The sequence below is a fragment of the Chenopodium quinoa genome, unplaced genomic scaffold (assembly GCF_001683475.1).
Source record: "Chenopodium quinoa cultivar QQ74 unplaced genomic scaffold, ASM168347v1, whole genome shotgun sequence".
Classification (NCBI taxonomy): Eukaryota; Viridiplantae; Streptophyta; class Magnoliopsida; order Caryophyllales; family Amaranthaceae; genus Chenopodium; species Chenopodium quinoa.
This window is the reverse complement of record NW_018743575.1, coordinates 1302452-1326023: the sequence shown is the minus strand read 5'-3', so window position 1 is coordinate 1326023 and position 23572 is coordinate 1302452. Positions and strand designations below refer to the sequence as shown.

At 37.5% G+C, this 23572-nt stretch overlaps 1 long non-coding RNA gene across 1 annotated transcript; it reads left to right on the top strand.

Moving 5' to 3' along the window:
* The first annotated feature begins 21112 nt into the window (after nt 1-21112).
* LOC110682650 lies at nt 21113-22008 on the top strand. Its single transcript, XR_002503427.1, has 3 exons — nt 21113-21459; nt 21648-21725; nt 21817-22008. It is a non-coding gene; the product is annotated as an uncharacterized LOC110682650 (long non-coding RNA).
* Nucleotides 22009-23572: the final 1564 nt, after the last annotated feature.

Genomic DNA, 23572 nt, shown 5'->3' with positions numbered 1-23572 from the left:
ATTCTTGTCAAGTGACCTCATAAATAGTCATAACATGTCAATATCACATAGTTATTGGTGGACAAGGCTTGAAATTAAAATAAAATAGCCATTAAGGGGTTTTAGAACGCATTTTCAACCAAAATGGCCCGAGTAAGGCCATTTTCACTACAAGGATGCCTATTTCCTACAATTCTTGTCAAGTGACCTCATAAATAGTCATAACATGTCAATATCACTTAGTTAGAGGCGGCCAAGGCTTGAAATTAAAAGAAAATAGCCATTAAGGGGTTTTAGAACGCATTTTCAACCAAAATGGCCCGAGTAAGGCCATTTTCACTACAAGGATGCCTATTTCCTACAATTCTTGTCAAGTTACCTCATAAATAGTCACAACATACCAATATCACTTATTTATAGGTGGCCAAGACTTGAAAATAAAAGAAAATAGCAATAAATGGGTTTAGAACGCATTTTCAACCAAAATGGCCCGAGTAAGGCCATTTTCACTACAAGGATGCCTATTTCCTACAATTCTTGTCAAGTGACCTCATAAATAGTCATAACATGTCAATATCACTTATTTATAGGTGGCCAAGACTTGAAAATAAAAGAAAATAGCAATTAAAGGGTTTTAGAACGCATTTTCAACCAAAATGGCCCGAGTAAGGCCATTTTCACTACAAGGATACCTAATACCTACAATTCTTGTCAAGTGACCTCATAAATAGTCACAACATACCAATATCACTTATTTATAGGTGGACAAGACTTGAAAATAAAAGAAAATAGCAATTAAAGGGCTTTAGAACGCATTTTCAACCAAAATGGCCCGAGTAAGGCCATTTTCACTACAAGGATGCCTATTTCCTACAATTCTTGTCAAGTGACCTCATAAATAGTCATAACATGTCAATATCACTTAGTTATTGGTGGACAAGGCTTGAAATTAAAAGAAAATAGCCATTAAGGGGTTTTAGAACGCATTTTCAACCAAAATGGCCCGAGTAAGGCCATTTTCACTACAAGGATGCCTATTTCCTACAATTCTTGTCAAGTAACCTCATAAATAGTCATAACATGTCAATATTACTTAGTTATTGGTGGACAAGGCTTTAAATTAAAAGAAAATAGCCATTAAGGGGTTTTAGAACGCATTTTCAACCAAAATGGCCCGAGTAAGGCCATTTTCACTACAAGGATGCCTATTTCCTACAATTCTTGTCAAGTGACCTCATAAAAAGTCATAACATGTCAATATCACTTAGTTATTTGTGGAAAAGGCTTGAAATTAAAAGAAAATAGCCATTAAGGGGTTTTAGAACGCATTTTCAACCAAAATGGCCCGAGTAAGGCCATTTTCACTACAAGGATGCCTATTTCCTACAATTCTTGTCAAGTGACCTCATAAATAGTCATAACATGTCAATATCACTTAGTTAGAGGCAGCCAAGGCCTGAAATTAAAAGAAAATAGCCATTAAGGGGTTTTAGAACGCATTTTCAACCAAAATGGCCCGAGTAAGGCCATTTTCACTACAAGGATGCCTATTTCCTACAATTCTTGTCAAGTTACCTCATAAATAGTCATAACATGTCAATATCACTTAGTTATTGGTGGACAAGGCTTGAAATTAAAATAAAATAGCCATTAAGGGGTTTTAGAACGCATTTTCAACCAAAATGGCCCGAGTAAGGCCATTTTCACTACAAGGATGCCTATTTCCTACAATTCTTGTCTAGTGAACTCATAAATAATCATAACATGTCAATATCACTTAGTTATAGGTGGCCAAGGCTTGAAATTAAAAGAAAATAGCCATTAAGGGGTTTTAGAACGCATTTTCAACCAAAATGGCCCGAGTAAGGCCATTTTCACTACAAGGATGCCTATTTCCTACAATTCTTGTCTAGTGAACTCATAAATAGTCATAACATGTCAATATCACTTAGTTATAGGTGGCCAAGTCTTGAAATTAAAAGAAAACAGCAATTAAGGGGTTTTAGAACGTATTTTCACCCAAAATGGCCCGAGTAAGGCCATTTTTACTACAAGGATGCCTATTTCCTACAATTCTTGTCTAGTGAACTCATAAATAGTCATAAAATGTCAATATCACTTAGTTATAGGTGGCCAAGGCTTGAAATTAAAAGAAAATAGCCATTAAGGGGTTTTAGAACGCATTTTCAACCAAAATGGCCCGAGGAAGCCCCTATATCCTACAATTCTTGTCTAGTGAACTCATAAATAGTCATAACATGTCAATATCACTTAGTTATAGGTGGCCAAGGCTTGAAATTAAAAGAAAATAGCCATTAAGGGGTTTAAGAACGCATTTTCAACTAAAATGGCCCGAGGAAGGCCATTTTCACTACAAGGATGCCTATTTCCTACAATTCTTGTCAAGTGACCTCATAAATAGTCATAACATGTCAATATCACATAGTTATTGGTGGACAAGGCTTGAAATTAAAATAAAATAGCCATTAAGGGGTTTTAGAACGCATTTTCAACCAAAATGGCCCGAGTAAGGCCATTTTCACTACAAGGATGCCTATTTCCTACAATTCTTGTCAAGTGACCTCATAAATAGTCATAACATGTCAATATCACTTAGTTAGAGGCGGCCAAGGCTTGAAATTAAAAGAAAATAGCCATTAAGGGGTTTTAGAACGCATTTTCAACCAAAATGGCCCGAGTAAGGCCATTTTCACTACAAGGATGCCTATTTCCTACAATTCTTGTCAAGTTACCTCATAAATAGTCACAACATACCAATATCACTTATTTATAGGTGGCCAAGACTTGAAAATAAAAGAAAATAGCAATAAATGGGTTTAGAACGCATTTTCAACCAAAATGGCCCGAGTAAGGCCATTTTCACTACAAGGATGCCTATTTCCTACAATTCTTGTCAAGTGACCTCATAAATAGTCATAACATGTCAATATCACTTATTTATAGGTGGCCAAGACTTGAAAATAAAAGAAAATAGCAATTAAAGGGTTTTAGAACGCATTTTCAACCAAAATGGCCCGAGTAAGGCCATTTTCACTACAAGGATACCTAATACCTACAATTCTTGTCAAGTGACCTCATAAATAGTCACAACATACCAATATCACTTATTTATAGGTGGACAAGACTTGAAAATAAAAGAAAATAGCAATTAAAGGGCTTTAGAACGCATTTTCAACCAAAATGGCCCGAGTAAGGCCATTTTCACTACAAGGATGCCTATTTCCTACAATTCTTGTCAAGTGACCTCATAAATAGTCATAACATGTCAATATCACTTAGTTATTGGTGGACAAGGCTTGAAATTAAAAGAAAATAGCCATTAAGGGGTTTTAGAACGCATTTTCAACCAAAATGGCCCGAGTAAGGCCATTTTCACTACAAGGATGCCTATTTCCTACAATTCTTGTCAAGTTACCTCATAAATAGTCATAACATGTCAATATCACTTAGTTATTGGTGGACAAGGCTTGAAATTAAAATAAAATAGCCATTAAGGGGTTTTAGAACGCATTTTCAACCAAAATGGCCCGAGTAAGGCCATTTTCACTACAAGGATGCCTATTTCCTACAATTCTTGTCTAGTGAACTCATAAATAATCATAACATGTCAATATCACTTAGTTATAGGTGGCCAAGGCTTGAAATTAAAAGAAAATAGCCATTAAGGGGTTTTAGAACGCATTTTCAACCAAAATGGCCCGAGTAAGGCCATTTTCACTACAAGGATGCCTATTTCCTACAATTCTTGTCTAGTGAACTCATAAATAGTCATAACATGTCAATATCACTTAGTTATAGGTGGCCAAGTCTTGAAATTAAAAGAAAACAGCAATTAAGGGGTTTTAGAACGTATTTTCACCCAAAATGGCCCGAGTAAGGCCATTTTTACTACAAGGATGCCTATTTCCTACAATTCTTGTCTAGTGAACTCATAAATAGTCATAAAATGTCAATATCACTTAGTTATAGGTGGCCAAGGCTTGAAATTAAAAGAAAATAGCCATTAAGGGGTTTTAGAACGCATTTTCAACCAAAATGGCCCGAGGAAGCCCCTATATCCTACAATTCTTGTCTAGTGAACTCATAAATAGTCATAACATGTCAATATCACTTAGTTATAGGTGGCCAAGGCTTGAAATTAAAAGAAAATAGCCATTAAGGGGTTTAAGAACGCATTTTCAACTAAAATGGCCCGAGGAAGGCCATTTTCACTACAAGGATGCCTATTTCCTACAATTCTTGTCAAGTGACCTCATAAATAGTCATAACATGTCAATATCACGTAGTTATTGGTGGACAAGGCTTGAAATTAAAAGAAAATAGCCATTAAGGGGTTTTAGAACGCATTTTCAACCAAAATGGCCCGAGTAAGGCCATTTTCACTACAAGGATGCCTATTTCCTACAATTCTTGTCAAGTGACCTCATAAATAGTCATAACATGTCAATATCACTTAGTTAGAGGCGGCCAAGGCTTGAAATTAAAAGAAAATAGCCATTAAGGGGTTTTAGAACGCATTTTCAACCAAAATGGCCCGAGTAAGGCCATTTTCACTACAAGGATGCCTATTTCCTACAATTCTTGTCAAGTTACCTCATAAATAGTCACAACATACCAATATCACTTATTTATAGGTGGCCAAGACTTGAAAATAAAAGAAAATAGCAATAAATGGGTTTAGAACGCATTTTCAACCAAAATGGCCCGAGTAAGGCCATTTTCACTACAAGGATGCCTATTTCCTACAATTCTTGTCAAGTGACCTCATAAATAGTCATAACATGTCAATATCACTTATTTATAGGTGGCCAAGACTTGAAAATAAAAGAAAATAGCAATTAAAGGGTTTTAGAACGCATTTTCAACCAAAATGGCCCGAGTAAGGCCATTTTCACTACAAGGATACCTAATACCTACAATTCTTGTCAAGTGACCTCATAAATAGTCACAACATACCAATATCACTTATTTATAGGTGGACAAGACTTGAAAATAAAAGAAAATAGCAATTAAAGGGCTTTAGAACGCATTTTCAACCAAAATGGCCCGAGTAAGGCCATTTTCACTACAAGGATGCCTATTTCCTACAATTCTTGTCAAGTGACCTCATAAATAGTCATAACATGTCAATATCACTTAGTTATTGGTGGACAAGGCTTGAAATTAAAAGAAAATAGCCATTAAGGGGTTTTAGAACGCATTTTCAACCAAAATGGCCCGAGTAAGGCCATTTTCACTACAAGGATGCCTATTTCCTACAATTCTTGTCAAGTAACCTCATAAATAGTCATAACATGTCAATATTACTTAGTTATTGGTGGACAAGGCTTTAAATTAAAAGAAAATAGCCATTAAGGGGTTTTAGAACGCATTTTCAACCAAAATGGCCCGAGTAAGGCCATTTTCACTACAAGGATGCCTATTTCCTACAATTCTTGTCAAGTGACCTCATAAAAAGTCATAACATGTCAATATCACTTAGTTATTTGTGGAAAAGGCTTGAAATTAAAAGAAAATAGCCATTAAGGGGTTTTAGAACGCATTTTCAACCAAAATGGCCCGAGTAAGGCCATTTTCACTACAAGGATGCCTATTTCCTACAATTCTTGTCAAGTGACCTCATAAATAGTCATAACATGTCAATATCACTTAGTTAGAGGCAGCCAAGGCCTGAAATTAAAAGAAAATAGCCATTAAGGGGTTTTAGAACGCATTTTCAACCAAAATGGCCCGAGTAAGGCCATTTTCACTACAAGGATGCCTATTTCCTACAATTCTTGTCAAGTGACCTCATAAATAGTCATAACATACCAATATCACTTATTTATAGGTGGCCAAGACTTGAAATTAAAAGAAAATAGCAATTAAAGGGTTTTAGAACGCATTTTCAACCAAAATGGCCCGAGTAAGGCCATTTTCACTACAAGGATGCCTATTTCCTACAATTCTTGTCAAGTGACCTCATAAATAGTCATAACATGTCAATATCACTTATTTATAGGTGGCCAAGACTTGAAAATAAAAGAAAATAGCAATTAAAGGGTTTTAGAACGCATTTTCAACCAAAATGGCCCGAGTAAGGCCATTTTCACTACAAGGATGCCTAATAACTACAATTCTTGTCAAGTGACCTCATAAATAGTCACAACATACCAATATAACTTATTTATAGGTGGCCAAGACTTGAAAATAAAAGAAAATAGCAATAAAGGGGTTTAGAACGCATTTTCAACCAAAATGGCCCGAGTAAGGCCATTTTCACTACAAGGATGCCTATTTCCTACAATTCTTGTCAAGTGACCTCATAAATAGTCATAACATGTCAATATCACTTAGTTATTGGTGGACAAGGCTTGAAAATAAAAGAAAATAGCAATAAAGGGTTTAGAACGCATTTTCAACCAAAATGGCCCGAGTAAGGCCATTTTCACTACAAGGATGCCTATTTCCTACAATTCTTGTCAAGTGACCTCATAAATAGTCATAACATGTCAATATCACTTATTTATAGGTGGCCAAGACTTGAAAATAAAAGAAAATAGCAATTAAAGGGTTTTAGAACGCATTTTCAACCAAAATGGCCTGAGTAAGGCCATTTTAACTACAAGGATGCCTAATACCTACAATTCTTGTCAAGTGACCTCATAAATAGTCACAACATACCAATATCACTTATTTATAGGTGGCCAAGACTTGAAAATAAAAGAAAATAGCAATTAAATGGCTTTAGAACGCATTTTCAACCAAAATGGCCCGAGTAAGGCCATTTTCACTACAAGGATGCCTATTTCCTACAATTCTTGTCAAGTGACCTCATAAATAGTCATAACATGTCAATATCACTTAGTTATTGGTGGACAAGGCTTGAAATTAAAAGAAAATAGCCATTAAGGGGTTTTAGAACGCATTTTCAACCAAAATGGCCCGAGTAAGGCCATTTTCACTACAAGGATGCCTATTTCCTACAATTCTTGTCAAGTGACCTCATAAATAGTCATAACATGTCAATATAACTTAGTTATTGGTGGAAAAGGCTTTAAATTAAAAGAAAATAGCCATTAAGGGGTTTTAGAACGCATTTTCAACCAAAATGGCCCGAGTAAGGCCATTTTCACTACAAGGATGCCTAATAACTACAATTCTTGTCAAGTGACCTCATAAATAGTCACAACATACCAATATAACTTATTTATAGGTGGCCAAGACTTGAAAATAAAAGAAAATAGAAATTAAATGGCTTTAGAACGCATTTTCAACCAAAATGGCCCGAGTAAGGCCATTTTCACTACAAGGATGCCTATTTCCTACAATTCTTGTCAAGTGACCTCATAAATAGTCATAACATGTCAATATCACTTAGTTATTGGTGGACAAGGCTTGAAATTAAAAGAAAATAGCCATTAAGGGGTTTTAGAACGCATTTTCAACCAAAATGGCCCGAGTAAGGCCATTTTCACTACAAGGATGCCTATTTCCTACAATTCTTGTCAAGTGACCTCATAAATAGTCATAACATGTCAATATCACTTAGTTATTGGTGGAAAAGGCTTTAAATTAAAAGAAAATAGCCATTAAGGGGTTTTAGAACGCATTTTCAACCAAAATGGCCCGAGTAAGGCCATTTTCACTACAAGGATGCCTAATAACTACAATTCTTGTCAAGTGACCTCATAAATAGTCACAACATACCAATATAACTTATTTATAGGTGGCCAAGACTTGAAAATAAAAGAAAATAGCAATTAAATGGCTTTAGAACGCATTTTCAACCAAAATGGCCCGAGTAAGGCCATTTTCACTACAAGGATGCCTATTTCCTACAATTCTTGTCAAGTGACCTCATAAATAGTCATAACATGTCAATATCACTTAGTTATTGGTGGAAAAGGCTTGAAATTAAAATAAAATAGCCATTAAGGGGTTTTAGAACGCATTTTCAACCAAAATTGCCCGAGTAAGGCCATTTTCACTACAAGGATGCCTATTTCCTACAATTCTTGTCAAGTGACCTCATAAATAGTCATAACATGTCAATATCACTTATTTATAGGTGGCCAAGACTTGAAAATAAAAGAAAATAGCAATTAAAGGGTTTTAGAACGCATTTTCAACCAAAATGGCCCGAGTAAGGCCATTTTCACTACAAGGATGCCTATTTCCTACACTTCTTGTCAAGTGACCTCATAAATAGTCACAACATACATATATCAATTATTTATAGGTGGCCAAGACTTGAAAATAAAAGAAAAAAGCAATTATAGGGTTTTAGAACGCATTTTCAACCAAAATGGCCCGAGTAAGGCCATTTTCACTACAAGGATGCCTATTTCCTACAATTCTTGTCAAGTGACCTCATAAATAGTCATAACATGTCAATATCACTTAGTTATTGGTGGAAAAAGCTTGAAATTAAAAGAAAATAGCCATTAAGGGGTTTTAGAACGCATTTTAAACCAAAATGGCCCGAGTAAGGCCATTTTCACTACAAAGATGCCTATTTCCTACAATTCTTGTCTAGTGAACTCATAAATAGTCATAACATGTCAATATCACTTAGTTATTGGTGGACAAGGCTTGAAATTAAAAGAAAATAGCCATTAAGGGGTTTTAGAACGCATTTTCAACCAAAATGGCCCGAGTAAGGCCATTTTCACTACAAGGATGCCTATTTCCTACAATTCTTGTCAAGTAACCTCATAAATAGTCATAACATGTCAATATTACTTAGTTATTGGTGGAAAAGGCTTTAAATTATAATAAAATAGCCATTAAGGGGTTTTAGAACGCATTTTCAACCAAAATGGCCCGAGTAAGGCCATTTTCACTACAAGGATGCCTATTTCCTACAATTCTTGTCAAGTGACCTCATAAATAGTCATAACATGTCAATATCACTTAGTTATTGGTGGAAAAGGCTTGAAATTAAAAGAAAATAGCCATTAAGGGGTTTTAGAACGCATTTTCAACCAAAATGGCCCGAGTAAAGCCATTTTCACTACAAGGATGCCTATTTCCTACAATTCTTGTCTAGTGAACTCATAAATAGTCATAACATGTCAATATCACTTAGTTCGAGGTGGCCAAGGCTTAAAATTAAAAGAAAATAGCCATTAAGGGTTTTTAGAACGCATTTTCAACCAAAATGGCCCGAGTAAGGCCATTTTCACTACAAGGATGCCTATTTCCTTCAATTCTTGTCAAGTGACCTCATAAATAGTCACAACATACCAATATCACTTATTTATAGGTGGCCAAGACTTGAATATAAAAGAAAATAGCAATAAAGGGGTTTAGAACGCATTTTCAACCAAAATGGCCCGAGTAAGGCCATTTTCACTACAAGGATGCCTATTTCCTACAATTCTTGTCAAGTGACCTCATAAATAGTCATAACATGTCAATATCACTTAGTTATTGGTGGAAAAGGCTTGAAATTAAAAGAAAATAGCCATTAAGGGGTTTTAGAACGCATTTTCAACCAAAATGGCCCGAGTAAGGCCATTTTCACTACAAGGATGCCTATTTCCTACAATTCTTGTCTAGTGAACTCATAAATAGTCATAACATGTCAATAGCACTTAGTTATAGGTGGCCAAGGCTTGAAATTAAAAGAAAATAGCCATTAAGGGGTTTTAGAACGCATTTTCAACCAAAATGGCCCGAGTAAGGCCATTTTCACTACAAGGATGCCTATTTCCTACAATTCTTGTCAAGTGACCTCATAAATAGTCATAAAATGTCAATATCACTTATTTATAGGTGGCCAAGACTTGAAATTAAAAGAAAATAGCAATTAAAGGGTTTTAGAACGCATTTTCAACCAAAATGGCCCGAGTAAGGCCATTTTCACTACAAGGATGCCTATTTCCTACAATTCTTGTCAAGTGACCTCATAAATAGTCATAACATGTCAATATCACTTAGTTATTGGTGGACAAGGCTTTAAATTAAAAGAAAATAGCCATTAAGGGGTTTTAGAACGCATTTTCAACCAAAATGGCCCGAGTAAGGCCATTTTCACTACAAGGATGCCAAATAACTACAATTCTTGTCAAGTGACCTCATAAATAGTCACAACATACCAATATAACTTATTTATAGGTGGCCAAGACTTGAAAATAAAAGAAAATAGCAATAAAGGGGTTTAGAACGCATTTTCAACCAAAATGGCCCGAGTAAGGCCATTTTCACAACAAGGATGCCTATTTCCTACAATTCTTGTCAAGTGACCTCATAAATAGTCATAACATGTCAATATCACTTAGTTATTGGTGGACAAGGCTTGAAATTAAAATAAAATAGCCATTAAGGGGTTTTAGAACGCATTTTCAACCAAAATTGCCCGAGTAAGGCCATTTTCACTACAAGGATGCCTATTTCCTACAATCCTTGTCAAGTGACCTCATAAATAGTCATAACATGTCAATATCACTTATTTATAGGTGGCCAAGACTTGAAAATAAAAGAAAATAGCAATTAAAGGGTTTTAGAACGCATTTTCAACCAAAATGGCCCGAGTAAAGCCATTTTCACTACAAGGATGCCTATTTCCTACAATTCTTGTCAAGTGACCTCATAAATAGTCACAAAATACCAATATCACTTATTTATAGGTGGCCAAGACTTGAAAATAAAAGAAAAAAGCAATTATAGGGTTTTAGAACGCATTTTCAACCAAAATGGCCCGAGTAAGGCCATTTTCACTACAAGGATGCCTATTTCCTACAATTCTTGTCAAGTGACCTCATAAATAGTCATAACATGTCAATATCACTTAGTTATTGGTGGAAAAGGCTTGAAATTAAAAGAAAATAGCCATTAAGGGGTTTAAGAACGCATTTTCAACCAAAATGGCCCGAGTAAGGCCATTTTCACTACAAAGATGCCTATTTCCTACAATTCTTGTCTAGTGAACTCATAAATAGTCATAACATGTCAAAATCACTTAGTTAGAGGTAGCCAAGGCTTGAAATTAAAAGAAAATAGCCATTAAGGGGTTTTAGAACGCATTTTCAACCAAAATGGCCCGAGTAAGGCCATTTTCACTACAAAGATGCCTATTTCCTACAATTCTTGTCTAGTGACCTCATAAATAGTCATAACATGTCAATATCACTTAGTTATAGGTGGCCAAGGCTTGAAATTAAAAGAAAATAGCAATTAAGGGGTTTTAGAAAGCATTTTCAACCAAAATGGCCCGAGTAAGGCCATTTTCACTACAAGGATGCCTATTTCCTACAATTCTTGTCAAGTGACCTCATAAATAGTCATAACATGTCAATATCACTTAGTTAGAGGTAGATAAGGCTTGAAATTAAAAGAAAATAGCCATTAAGGGGTTTTAGAACGCATTTTCAACCAAAATGGCCCGACTAAGGCCATTTTCACTATAAGGATGCCTATTTCCTACAATTCTTGTCTAGTGAACTCATAAATAGTCATAACATGTCAATATCACTTAGTTATAGGTGGCCAAGTCTTGAAATTAAAAGAAAACAGCAATTAAGGGGTTTTAGAACGTATTTTCACCCAAAATGGCCCGAGTAAGGCCATTTTCACTACAAGGATGCCTATTTCCTACAATTCTTGTCAAGTGACCTCATAAATAGTCATAACATGTCAATATCACTTAGTTATAGGTGTCCATGGCTTGAAATTAAAAGAATATAGCAATTAAGGGGTTTTAGAAAGCATTTTCAACCAAAATGGCCCGAGTAAGGCCATTTTCACTACAAAGATGCCTATTTCCTACAATTCTTGTCTAGTGAACTCATAAATAGTCATAACATGTCAATATCACTTAGTTATAGGTGGACAAGGCTTGAAATTAAAAGAAAATAGCAATTAAGGGGTTTTAGAACGCATTTTCAACCAAAATGGCCCGAGGAAGGCCATTTTCACTACAAGGATGCCTATTTCCTACAATTCTTGTCAAGTGACCTCATAAATAGTCATAACATACCAATATCACTTATTTATAGGTGGCCAAGACTTGAAATTAAAAGAAAATAGCAATTAAAGGGTTTTAGAACGCATTTTCAACCAAAATGGCCCGAGTAAGGCCATTTTCACTACAAGGATGCCTATTTCCTACAATTCTTGTCAAGTGACCTCATAAATAGTCATAACATGTCAATATCACTTAGTTAGAGGTGGCCAAGGCTTGAAATTAAAAGAAAATAGCCATTAAGGGGTTTTAGAACGCATTTTCAACCAAAATGGCCCGAGTAAGGCCATTTTCACTACAAGGATGCCTATTTCCTACAATTTTTGTCAAGTGACCTCATAAATAGTCAAAACATGTCAATATCACTTAGTTATTGGTGGACAAGGCTTGAAATTAAAAGAAAATAGCCATTAAGGGGTTTTAGAACGCATTTTCAACCAAAATGGCCCGAGTAAGGCCATTTTCACTACAAGGATGCCTATTTCCTACAATTCTTGTCTAGTGAACTCATAAATAGTCATAACATGTCAATATCACTTAGTTATAGGTGGCCAAGGCTTGAAATTAAAAGAAAATAGCAATAAAGGGGTTTTAGAACGTATTTTCACCCAAAATGGCCCGAGTAAGGCCATTTTCACTACAAGGATGCCTATTTCCTACAATTCTTGTCAAGTGACCTCATAAATAGTAATAACATACCAATGTCACTTATTTATAGGTGGACAAGTCTTGAAATTAAAAGAAAATAACAATTAAAGGGTTTTAGAACGCATTTTCAACCAAAATGGCCCGAGTAAGGCCATTTTCACTACAAGGATGCCTATTTCCTACAATTCTTGTCAAGTGACCTCATAAATAGTCATAACATACCAATATCACTTATTTATAGGTGGCCAAGACTTGAAATTAAAAGAAAATAGCAATTAAGGGGTTTTAGAACGCATTTTCAACCAAAATGGCCCGAGTAAGGCCATTTTCACTACAAGGATGCCTATTTCCTACAATTCTTGTCAAGTGACCTCATAAATAGTCATAACATACCAATATCACTTATTTATAGGTGGCCAAGGCTTGAAATTAAAAGAAAATAGCCATTAAGGTGTTTTAGAACGCATTTTCAACCAAAATGGCCCGAGTAAGGCCATTTTCACTACAAGGATGCCTATTTCCTACAATTCTTGTCAAGTGACCTCATAAATAGTCATAACATGTCAATATCACTTAGTTATTGGTGACTAAGGCTTGAAATTACAAGAAACGAGCAAGTAAGGCGTTTTGGAACGCAATTTCAACCAAGATGGCATACCTCTTCAAGTTGTTGTGTGTCTGTACAATGACTCATCACTATGTCATACATGAATCTCATCACGTATAGGCCACAATCAACTCCGTTTTCTTGTTGTGCGCACTAGCATGAGGAACAAAATGGCACATGAATCACAATGCATAGCAAATTAGCCACATCTTAAGCATTATATATTAAGAATATCACAACATTATGTGGCATTACCTTGGGTGCTTTCCATGTAGGAGCTCGAGGAGCTCGAGGATTTATCTTCTTCATAACACTACATAGAAAAGTAAGTTCAAATTTGATTAGTATAATTAATACATATGAGTTAGGTTATGATAATCAATAACAAGAATTGAAACAAACAAGATATTTACTTTTGCAGTATGGACCTCACGAGGCGCTTTCTTGGTTGAGGTAAACGAGCAGAATCAAAGAAGAAGATTGTGTTAGTCGAAACACAAATCACCAGTAGGGTCCAATGAGAACTACACACGAGACAAACAAATCAATATTTAGACTAGTACAGCATATAAACACACAAAACAAATGAATTTGACAATCATAATCAGACGTACTCCTCATAATATGGGACGAATATAAACTTGTCTCTCGCAGTCACTGATTCCTTGATAGCCCGTTCAGCATAGTACAACACATCAGCGGAGTTGCCTAAGATTCTAGCAGTGGACATCTGCTCAAGGCATAACCACCCAATTTGACACGGAGATTCAAGCTCCCATATTTGCTCCTGGAGTGCTCTGCATGCATGACAATAGAATGTTAATCGAAAACCAAACGACAATCACCACAAAACTGAATAGGCTAAATAGAGTACTAGTTGAATTACCTCATGCATATTTGAAGAAGGGAAATGTTAAGCATTGCACCACTTAGAAATTCCTTCACATCTTCTTTGAATAGCCATGCGGTTGCATCATCATCGTAGTGGAACATTTCCTTAGGTAGTGGAACTTCAATGGGGCTATCACTAGGCAACACACAAACACGGTTGTGCAGATAAGTTAACTCCTTAGAGAGCGATTGAAGCACCGTGTCTTCAACTAGTGGAGTAGCTTGCATAGCTGAACCTCGCGAAGAGCTTTTGTTCGGCGCAATTCCACTCATCGACCCATGTTCACTCCTCTTCTTTGACATCGGTCGATCAATGGTCTTTTGCCCCTCCACCCTCTTCTTTGAAGTTTGGCTTTTCCTCGATGACTAATAAGACAAATTACAGCACACAAATGGTTAAAACAGAATTTCTACCAACTCTTGGGATTAAAATCGGGTATAGAGTAAAGCGTGAACTCTAAATGTAAATTACCTAGGTCGTAAACCGTATCCAAGCACATGGCCATTGCACAAAACTACCTTTGGCTGCCCAAAGTGTAGTGAACTCATCCTCCTCTACGGGCACATGTATTAGGATGTCCTCGAACCCGGCCACCACAGAATTGATCCCAACCGAATAGTGCTCTGGCCGAAGCGGTCGCAAATGGACCGTACCTTGTTCGGCCGGTTGAGCACTTCCATACGCAACCAAGTTCAAGGCTCCACTGTATGAATCGCCCGGGTGAAGAAGTTCACAACGGGTCTCTTCCTACACCAATTAGGAAGATTAATAGCATTTCAATAGAAACACATCATTAGCAACTCAACCGCAACAACATACAACACAAAACAACGCAAAAACCGCACAACATAACAAACTTCACAAATTCCCAGCTGAATCAATGAACCAATATCACCATCCAAAGAAATAAATACACAACTCACCTGTAGAACCGGAAAGTCATGAGGTGTTGGATTCTCAAGCTCCCTCAAGTACGCTTGTGCAGGATTACCAATCTGTAATAGTGTATTGATAGTATGGACCTAATTAGAACCCACGTAACTCAGCAAGTCAAAATACTTATAGATTAGAAACCACTTAATCATGTACCTCCTCGTCTACATGTATCTCATCTTCTCCTTGTTTTCGTGGGTAACTACAAGAGTCGACCGGTGTAGTCGAGGAGAAAGGCAAGCTCGGCAAGTTCATTTGCTTTGCCCATGCATTGAACTCTTCTCGCATCTCGTTGCGCACTTGTTCCTTAATTGATGCCACCGTAGCATCCAATTTGACCGGTGAGTTCACACTTGCCCGAGATCTTCCTGATTTGGTATATTCCGGACCCATCACCTTCTCCCATCCTAGCAAGCTCCCCCCCGCACCCAAAACGCGTGCTGGATGGTAGGGCTTTCCCAAAGCCAAGGTGAAAGGGTCCTTCTCCACTGTTGGGATGAGCTTGCCTTCAACAAGCTCTCCAGTGTACTCAAGCTGTAGCAAAAGCAAAAAGGCAACATCAAGTTAGTGTTTATGTAAAGTGATATATGTACAACAGATTCATGCAGTTCACAATTCATAGTTGCTTACAAGTTTATCCACCATTTCTTTTGTTTCCGGAGCCTTGATGGACCATTTTCCGGTTTTCTTGTCACGAGAATGCAAAGAACAGAAGAAATCTCCAGCACGACTCACCAAAGTACTGGTCGTGGAGTCAGAGGGCACAGTGGAGGACCCTAGTAGCGAAGTGGGGTATACTCCCTCACTCACCCACGTCTCCCTCCATTCATCATACGTCATACACCCCATACGATGGTAGTATTGCTTCTGCAATGCATTCTTGGAATTCTGCTCTCTTATTTCCTACATAATTAGACATATTAGTTTCAAAACTACCAACATATATTAAATATATTTTACAATTGTCAGCAGAGTTACTTGAACTTACAATTGCTTCTTTTTTGCTTTTTTGAAGAACGAAAGCATCCCAATCTTCCTTTGATACACTAGGCCATATTTGCCATGGGAGTTTCTCTTCATCGATGACTTCTTCATCCATGCCACCTTCTTTCTTGTTCTTTGGTTTTCTCACAAGCTTCTTTGTGATAAACCGACGAACTAAGGTGGTCTTGAAGCCTCTGAATCTTGCCGCAAGTAAGGATTCAAACACCCTTCGCTTGGCGTACTCATTTGGAATGTTAAATAGACTCTACAAGTACAAATAACAGTCATTATTAGTTTTCCCATTTAATAACAATAAAATGAAGGAATTTGTAAATGTGCAAAAAAAACACTTACCCTAGTATCATTCCAAAACGTGTCAATCAAGCCTGTAGGTACTTCGCTCAAACGAAGAGTAATGGGAATTTTGCGCGCACAAATCCCAACTTGAACAGCATACTGACGACGCCATTTGCCTGTAGGTTGTCCTACCCTGTCATACTCCAAGACCATTGGACCGACAGGTTTCTTGAAACTTGTAGTCGGACCCCTCAGCTTTTTCTGCGCTGGTCCCTTCACCCCCCCTCCACTTTGATCCTCGCCGAACGACTCAGACATTGCATTCTCGATAGGAGGCGCTTGTTCAGCTGCAATTTCAAACTCATCAAGCATACGATCCAAAACATCTTGAGCCTGATCTTCTGCCTCACCCAAATCAGGCTCCTTGTTCACATCATACATCTCGTCCCCATCCTCAGATGAATCATCATCGTCGTCCTGTACATCCTCGACTACAATACGGTACTGATCGTCCGCCATGAGATGTAAAAACCTGTCATTACAAACATAACACGTTATTAGTTGTAATATAAATAAATTGGTACTATAAACTTATAATCAAATATAAATTGCTGAATTATAATACAAATTAATATAGAAAATGGGGAACGAAGTTACTTCATTCATTTAAAAGAAAATAAGAAATATGGGCAAGTAAGTTAGCAATTTCATTCATTTTCACCTAAAAATGTGATTTAATAATACTTTCGACGCCTACAATTTCAAAATAACAAAAAATAGTACCTCAATCTAATATTCCTTCGTCGTGGTCTGATCGCATGTAATTGGCTTGGTCGTCTATCTCATTTGGTACAACAGGTCTAGGAACAACGAAAGGTGCCGAGTCATCAAACGCATCATATTCTTCCTCATCCTCGACATCTCTAACGCCAAGGATTCTTCTTTTGCCGGCTAGCACAATACACCATTTTGAGTCGGCTGGGTCACTTACGTAAAACACTTGCTTGGCTTGAGATGCAAGGATGAATGGTTCATCACTTTCATTCAGGTGGCCAAGATCTACAAGGGTAAAGTCATCGTGTTTGACATTACGACTGATATTATCAACCCACTTACACTGGAAAAGAGCAATCGTGAAGTCACAATAATCAAGCTCCCATATTTCTTGAATTCGACCGTAGTATGACAACTCTGCATCAACAGGTGATTTATCCTTAGCACTTGCAAACTCCCTTGACGATGCCACAAGCGTTACACCACTGTTTTGGGTCGAGGATGATTTCAAATCCTGACGCTCAGTCCAAAAAGTGTACCCATTTATGTCATATCCCTCAAATGAGTGAACGTCATCCCTAGGACCATAAGCAAGCCACCTTACTGTATCTGTGACACTCTCGTACTTTCCACCCATCACTCGATCACGAAACCAACTCACAAACTTCTTATTATGCAACTGCATCAGTGCCCGTTCACCTTTCGATGGAAATTCATCACGCAAACTAGCCATGTGCTCGTCTAAATATGGGTGAACATCTGCAACATGGTGCAACACATATAGGTGCGCTTGGAAGAACTTATCTCGATCAGGTGACATTCGTTTCGACCCGATTGTGCCATGACCATCAAGTCTCCCTTCGTGTCGAGAAGTAGGAATACCAATAGGTTTAGCAACTGCTATATAGTCGGCCACAAAATTACCGACCTCCTCAGCCACGGTCCCTTGAATCATACTTCCTTCCGGGTGAGCCCGATTCCTGACTTTATCTTGCAATGTACCCATGTGTCTTTCAAAAGGATAGCACCACCGCATGAACACTGGACCGCATAACTTAATCTCACGCACCAAATGAAGAATCAAATGCACCATTATGTCGAAAAACGAGGGTGGGAAGTACATCTCAAATTTGCACAAAGTCACAACCACATCCGCCTGTAAAGCATCAAGTGTACAAGGATCAAGCACTTTGCTGCATAGTGTATTGAAAAACGAACAGAGGCTTGTAATAGCTTCCCGCACGTGCTTTGGTAAAATACCACGTATTGCAATTGGTAGGAAAACTTGCATCAGAACATGACAATCATGGGATTTCATACTTGTCAGCTTCAATTCTCCATTTAAGGATACAAATCTTTTCATGTTAGATGCGTACCCTGATGGAACCTTAATGCCATACAGACATGCACAAAACATCCGTTTTTCTACCCTTGACAATGTGTAGCAAGCTGGAGGTAAATAGGCCTTGCCTGAAGTGGCTTTTCCCTCATTTTTCTTGTTCGACGCATCCATGGCCTTTCCCTTTCCCTTGCTCTTCCCCTTTCCTGTTTTCGAACTCAATTCCTTTTCCATTTCCTGTTCCTTTCTCTTACTAACCCTTTGCTGAACCCACAATTCTGGACGAACCCCCATCTTTTTCAAATCGTCCCGTGCACCCTTTCCGTCCTTTGTCTTGTTTTGAATATTCATCAGCGTTCCCACAAGAGCATCACACACATTCTTCTCTATATGCATTACATCAAGACAGTGCCTAACGTCATGTTCTTTCCAGTACGGGAGCAACCAAAAGATTGATTCTTTTTTAAAGAGAGAAGTTGACTCCGCCGCTTTTTCTGATTTCCCAAACACTGTTCGTACACCCTTTACTCGAGCGTAAACCTTCTCACCAGTCAACGGCCTAGGAGCAGTCCCCTCTTCCACTGTCCCATCAAAAGCCTTTTTCTGCCTACGGTACGGGTGATCGCGCCTGAGCAACCTTCGGGTGCGCAAGTACACCTCTTTGTTCTTATACCCGGACAAGTTTCCATACGCAGGAAAATCATTAACGGTCCACATAAGAGTTGCACGCAATGTGAACATCTCATTCTTATGAGCATCAAAAACAGAAACCCCTTCGTCCCACATCTTTCTCAAATCATCAACAAGGGGCGCAAGATAAACATCTATGTCGTTTCCAGGTTGCCTTGGCCCCGATATCAAGAGTGAAAGCATTACATATTTCCGTTTCATGCACAACCAAGGAGGCAAATTGTAGATCACTAAAAGTACCGGCCATGTGCTGGTGCTGGGTACTAAGAGTGCCAAATGGATTCATCCCGTCCGTGCACAAACCAAGCCTTAAATTTCTGACTTCATCACCAAATTCCCCGAACTTCATATCAAGGTTCTTCCATTGCGGGGAGTCGGCTGGGTGCTTCAGCATTCTGTTTTTCTTTCTTCCCTCTGCATGCCACCTCAAGTTTTTAGCGACTGCTGGTGTTGAGAATAGACGCTTAAACCTTGGAATAATGGGAAGATACCACAACACCTTAGCAGGCGGTCCCTGCTTACCAGCATTGCAACTCATGCGCTTGTAGCGCGACTTCTTACAACGTGGACACTCCTCCAATTTTTCATATTCATTTCGATAAAGAATACAATCATTAGGACATGCATGTATCTTCTTATACTCCAAACCAAATGGACACATGAGCTTCTTAGCGTAATAGTAAGACTTAGGAATTTCATTCCCGTCGGGCAACATCTCACTTAACGCGCTCAACAAAGAAGTAAAACTACTGTCCGTCCACCCATGCTTCGACTTAATGTTAAAAAGTGTTAGCACGGCGGATAGTTTAGAGTATTTTTTGCACCCAGGATACAAAGGCTTTTAGAAGCCTCCGATAATGACTCAAACACGCCCCCTTCAAAACCACGCATCATCTCATCCACCCCTTCATCCTCGACCTCATCCACATGATCATCCTCAAATCCATCCTCAGCACCATGATCAACAATATGTTCATCATTATTCTTGTACTCCTCATCCACACAAATGTCATTGCTTCTATCATCATGCACATCATTCCCAATAACATCCCCACTGTATTCTCCTTCTTCACCGTGCCAAATCCACACATGGTATTTAAGCCTAAACCCACGACAAACTACATGATCTCTAATGATAGCAACACTATTGACCACCTTCACATTATTACAATCAACACAAGGACAATAGAGGCAATCGAAACCCATTCTGCGCTTGTAAGATGAAGCCCTCTCGCAAAACTCTTGAACCCCATTAAAGAATTCCAATGTATCACGTCTACCATACATCCAGCCACGATCCTTCTCCATTAGGTAAATTGTCTCTAAACATGGCAACATATTACGAATCATGTATAATTGCTACCATCTATTATATATGTAAATCAAATTCAAACATACAACATGCATATAACATTCATATAGATACAAAAATGCATATATGCTTCCAAAGGGTCCTTATCACTCCAACCTAACCCATCCTTGAACGTTTACTCTCACTAGTGAATATATGTCGAATTTCCAATTTTAAGGAAAACCCGGCAGCATTTCCCCCCAGTTCTCCAAGTACACGATGTAGGTAATAAGTTACCCACATATGTACCCAGAGAACATGGTGTTCGAGGAAATGGTAAGCCAAGATGTCCCTTAAAATCGAAAAAAAATAGACATACATTCACCACCTAAGTGAGAGTAAACGTTCAAGAACAGTCCCAACCGGGGACTATTCAAGACTTTCTCCTAATGAGAAAGCCTTGAACGGGTATCTAGGCATATGATGATGCAAACATTTCATATATTTAATGTTGTATTTAGTTTGTCATTATATAATACACGAATCTAATAGCTAGCGTGAAAAAACGTTTATTAAAATAATAATAGAGAGAAACAAATATTTATAGCTTAGAAAAGTTTATAATTCATACCAACACAATAGATGTATTCTTTGTAACTTCCCAGTTGAGCTAAATTAATGTGTAGTCTTCAAACTACACTTGAACTTCAATTCACATATGAACCTATAAAAAGAAAAAACAAACTAAAAGTTATTAGTAAGTATGTATGAGAAATGGATAATAAACACAAATAGGGGCATATGATTAAAGAGAACGAGAGATTCTCTAAAGTTAGCAATCAAATGTGAAACAAACGAGAGATTAAATAAATGTATGAGAAACAATTTTTTTTTATTTTTTATTTTTTTGGCAAGTAAGAATATATTATTACCAAAAACGCAGGTTACAAAGTTACAACACTAAGAAGTAACCCTCCAAACTACACAATCCCAAAAAGGCAAACAACCACCTAAAAACCACCCCTTATTTATTCATCTTTGTAAAAGCATTGTTTTGGTAACACTCCTTATTTATTCATCTTATCATTTTATTTCATTCAATTGATAATTTGCAATTGCTTTAGTGTACTGTATATTATGGAATGATTCATGGTTATAACGGATAATTTGACTTTGCGGGGTTTTTGATTTTGGAAACAGACAGTAGCTTATTTAATCTGGAATTATGAAATATTATTGGTTCAGGTGAATACTCAAGCCCAGTCTGACGTTGTTGATTGTAGCAACCGGTATAATTCAAAGTACTATGTGGTGGTTGTACAGGTGCTCTTTCTCCTTCTCTTGACTTGTTAACTTACTATTCCATGTCTTCTTGTTTTAAATTTAATTAATGTTGGTGGGATTTGTAATGCAGTACACTGCAAGATTCAATGCTGAAACTGTCAAAAACTACCTGTACACTCTCAATCAGGGTAAAGTTCCTAAAAAGAAATTCAATTGTCAGTACTCTCCTCTTGTGCTTCTCATTTTTTATCTTCATTGTGTTTTAACCAAAATAAGATAGGCTGGAAATGAAATGTGTTACCAACTTACCACACATCTCATATCAACCCACAGGTAATGAAAACACCTCTCATACCAAACAATAGGTAATGGAAACGATTAATTGATTACTATACCAAACATGCTCATATGTTACTGAATCTTACTTTTTTAGTCCCTTTGTGTTGCATCTGTTAGACATTGGCATTAGATAATTAAATTAAAAAATATATAATTCATCGAGTGAATTAGCTTGTTAATTGCATCAGCAACAATGAATTCCCATCCTGATTTTTTCCCAGCCTCCTCTTGCAGACTCTATGCCTAACTTCTTTCTGTATTTGTATCTGAAAATAAATTAGATTCTTCTTCAGTATTGTATTGTTGTTACAGCTACTGAGTTTATTTTTTTGGCTTAGTTTTCGCTGCTCCTTTCTAACTTTCAGTGATTAAAAACCTGATTTTTTAGTACCATTGTACCCCATCATTGCACAAACAGAATCAAAATTAATCAACCAAACAAGGATTCATGCCCATTCTATGTTGCCTGAGAAACCACAAAACATCACACAATCTTCTCAATTACCTGAAATGGCGCCTTAGACCCACAATGAGAGCGAGCAAGAAGGTTGTTGTACGTGGAGGGGGCGGCGGCAATGCGAGTGTATATTCACATACCCTAGATTACAACGGCCATATAATTACTAAATTGTAAAAAAAAATGCACCAAAAACTTCATATAAGTAAAACATACCTTAGCTTGAAGCCGTTTCAATGGAGATAGTTATATGGCTGGAGTTGCTTCAATGGAGGGGGGGCAATGCGACGAACTAGCTGCTTCAATGGAGGTGAGAATGTCGCACCACAAATTGAAGAACGAAGAACTAGCTGCTTCAATGAAGAACGAATTGAACTGCTTCAATGAAGAACGAATTGAACTGCTTAAATGGAGAAGGAATAGGAGAAGAGAAGAGAAGAGGATGAACAAGAAAGGCGCCTTAATTAGCAAATAATATGAATTGAAGAACGAATTGAACTGCATGTGTACAGGACCCTAAAAAACCCGGGTTTATTTTTTTTTAAATGCCAACTCTAGCCTTTTTCCTTTTTTTTTTAAAAAAAAAACAGTTGGCACCGGTTTGAACCGGTGCTAATCAGCGTATTTGGCACCGGTTCGCTTTAAACCGGTGCCAACTCTAACCTTCTTAATTTTTTATTTTTTTTTAAAACAGTTGGCACCGGTTTGAACCGGTGCTAAATTGTGTAGTTGGCACCGGTTTAATTCAGAACCGGTGCCAACTATGAATTTTTAAGTCCCGCCCATTAATTTTGGCACCGGTTTTCAAGAACCGGTGCTATAGGGGGGGTGCCTATTAAGTTTTTTCTACTAGTGATGTCTGTAAGTAACTCAAACAACAACCCTATGTGTCCGGAACTCCCCAACAAGTTGGCATTTTGCCTAAACTTGGTAAACTTCAAGGAGTGGGAGGAGGAACTCAGGAAAACTCTTCGGAATTGTTCCTTGGATTACACTCTTGACACTCCCATTCCAAGCTTCTTCTCTAAGGGGATCATGACCGATGAGGCTCATGAAGAATGGTCTTCCAACTGCAAGAAAGTCTCACGAC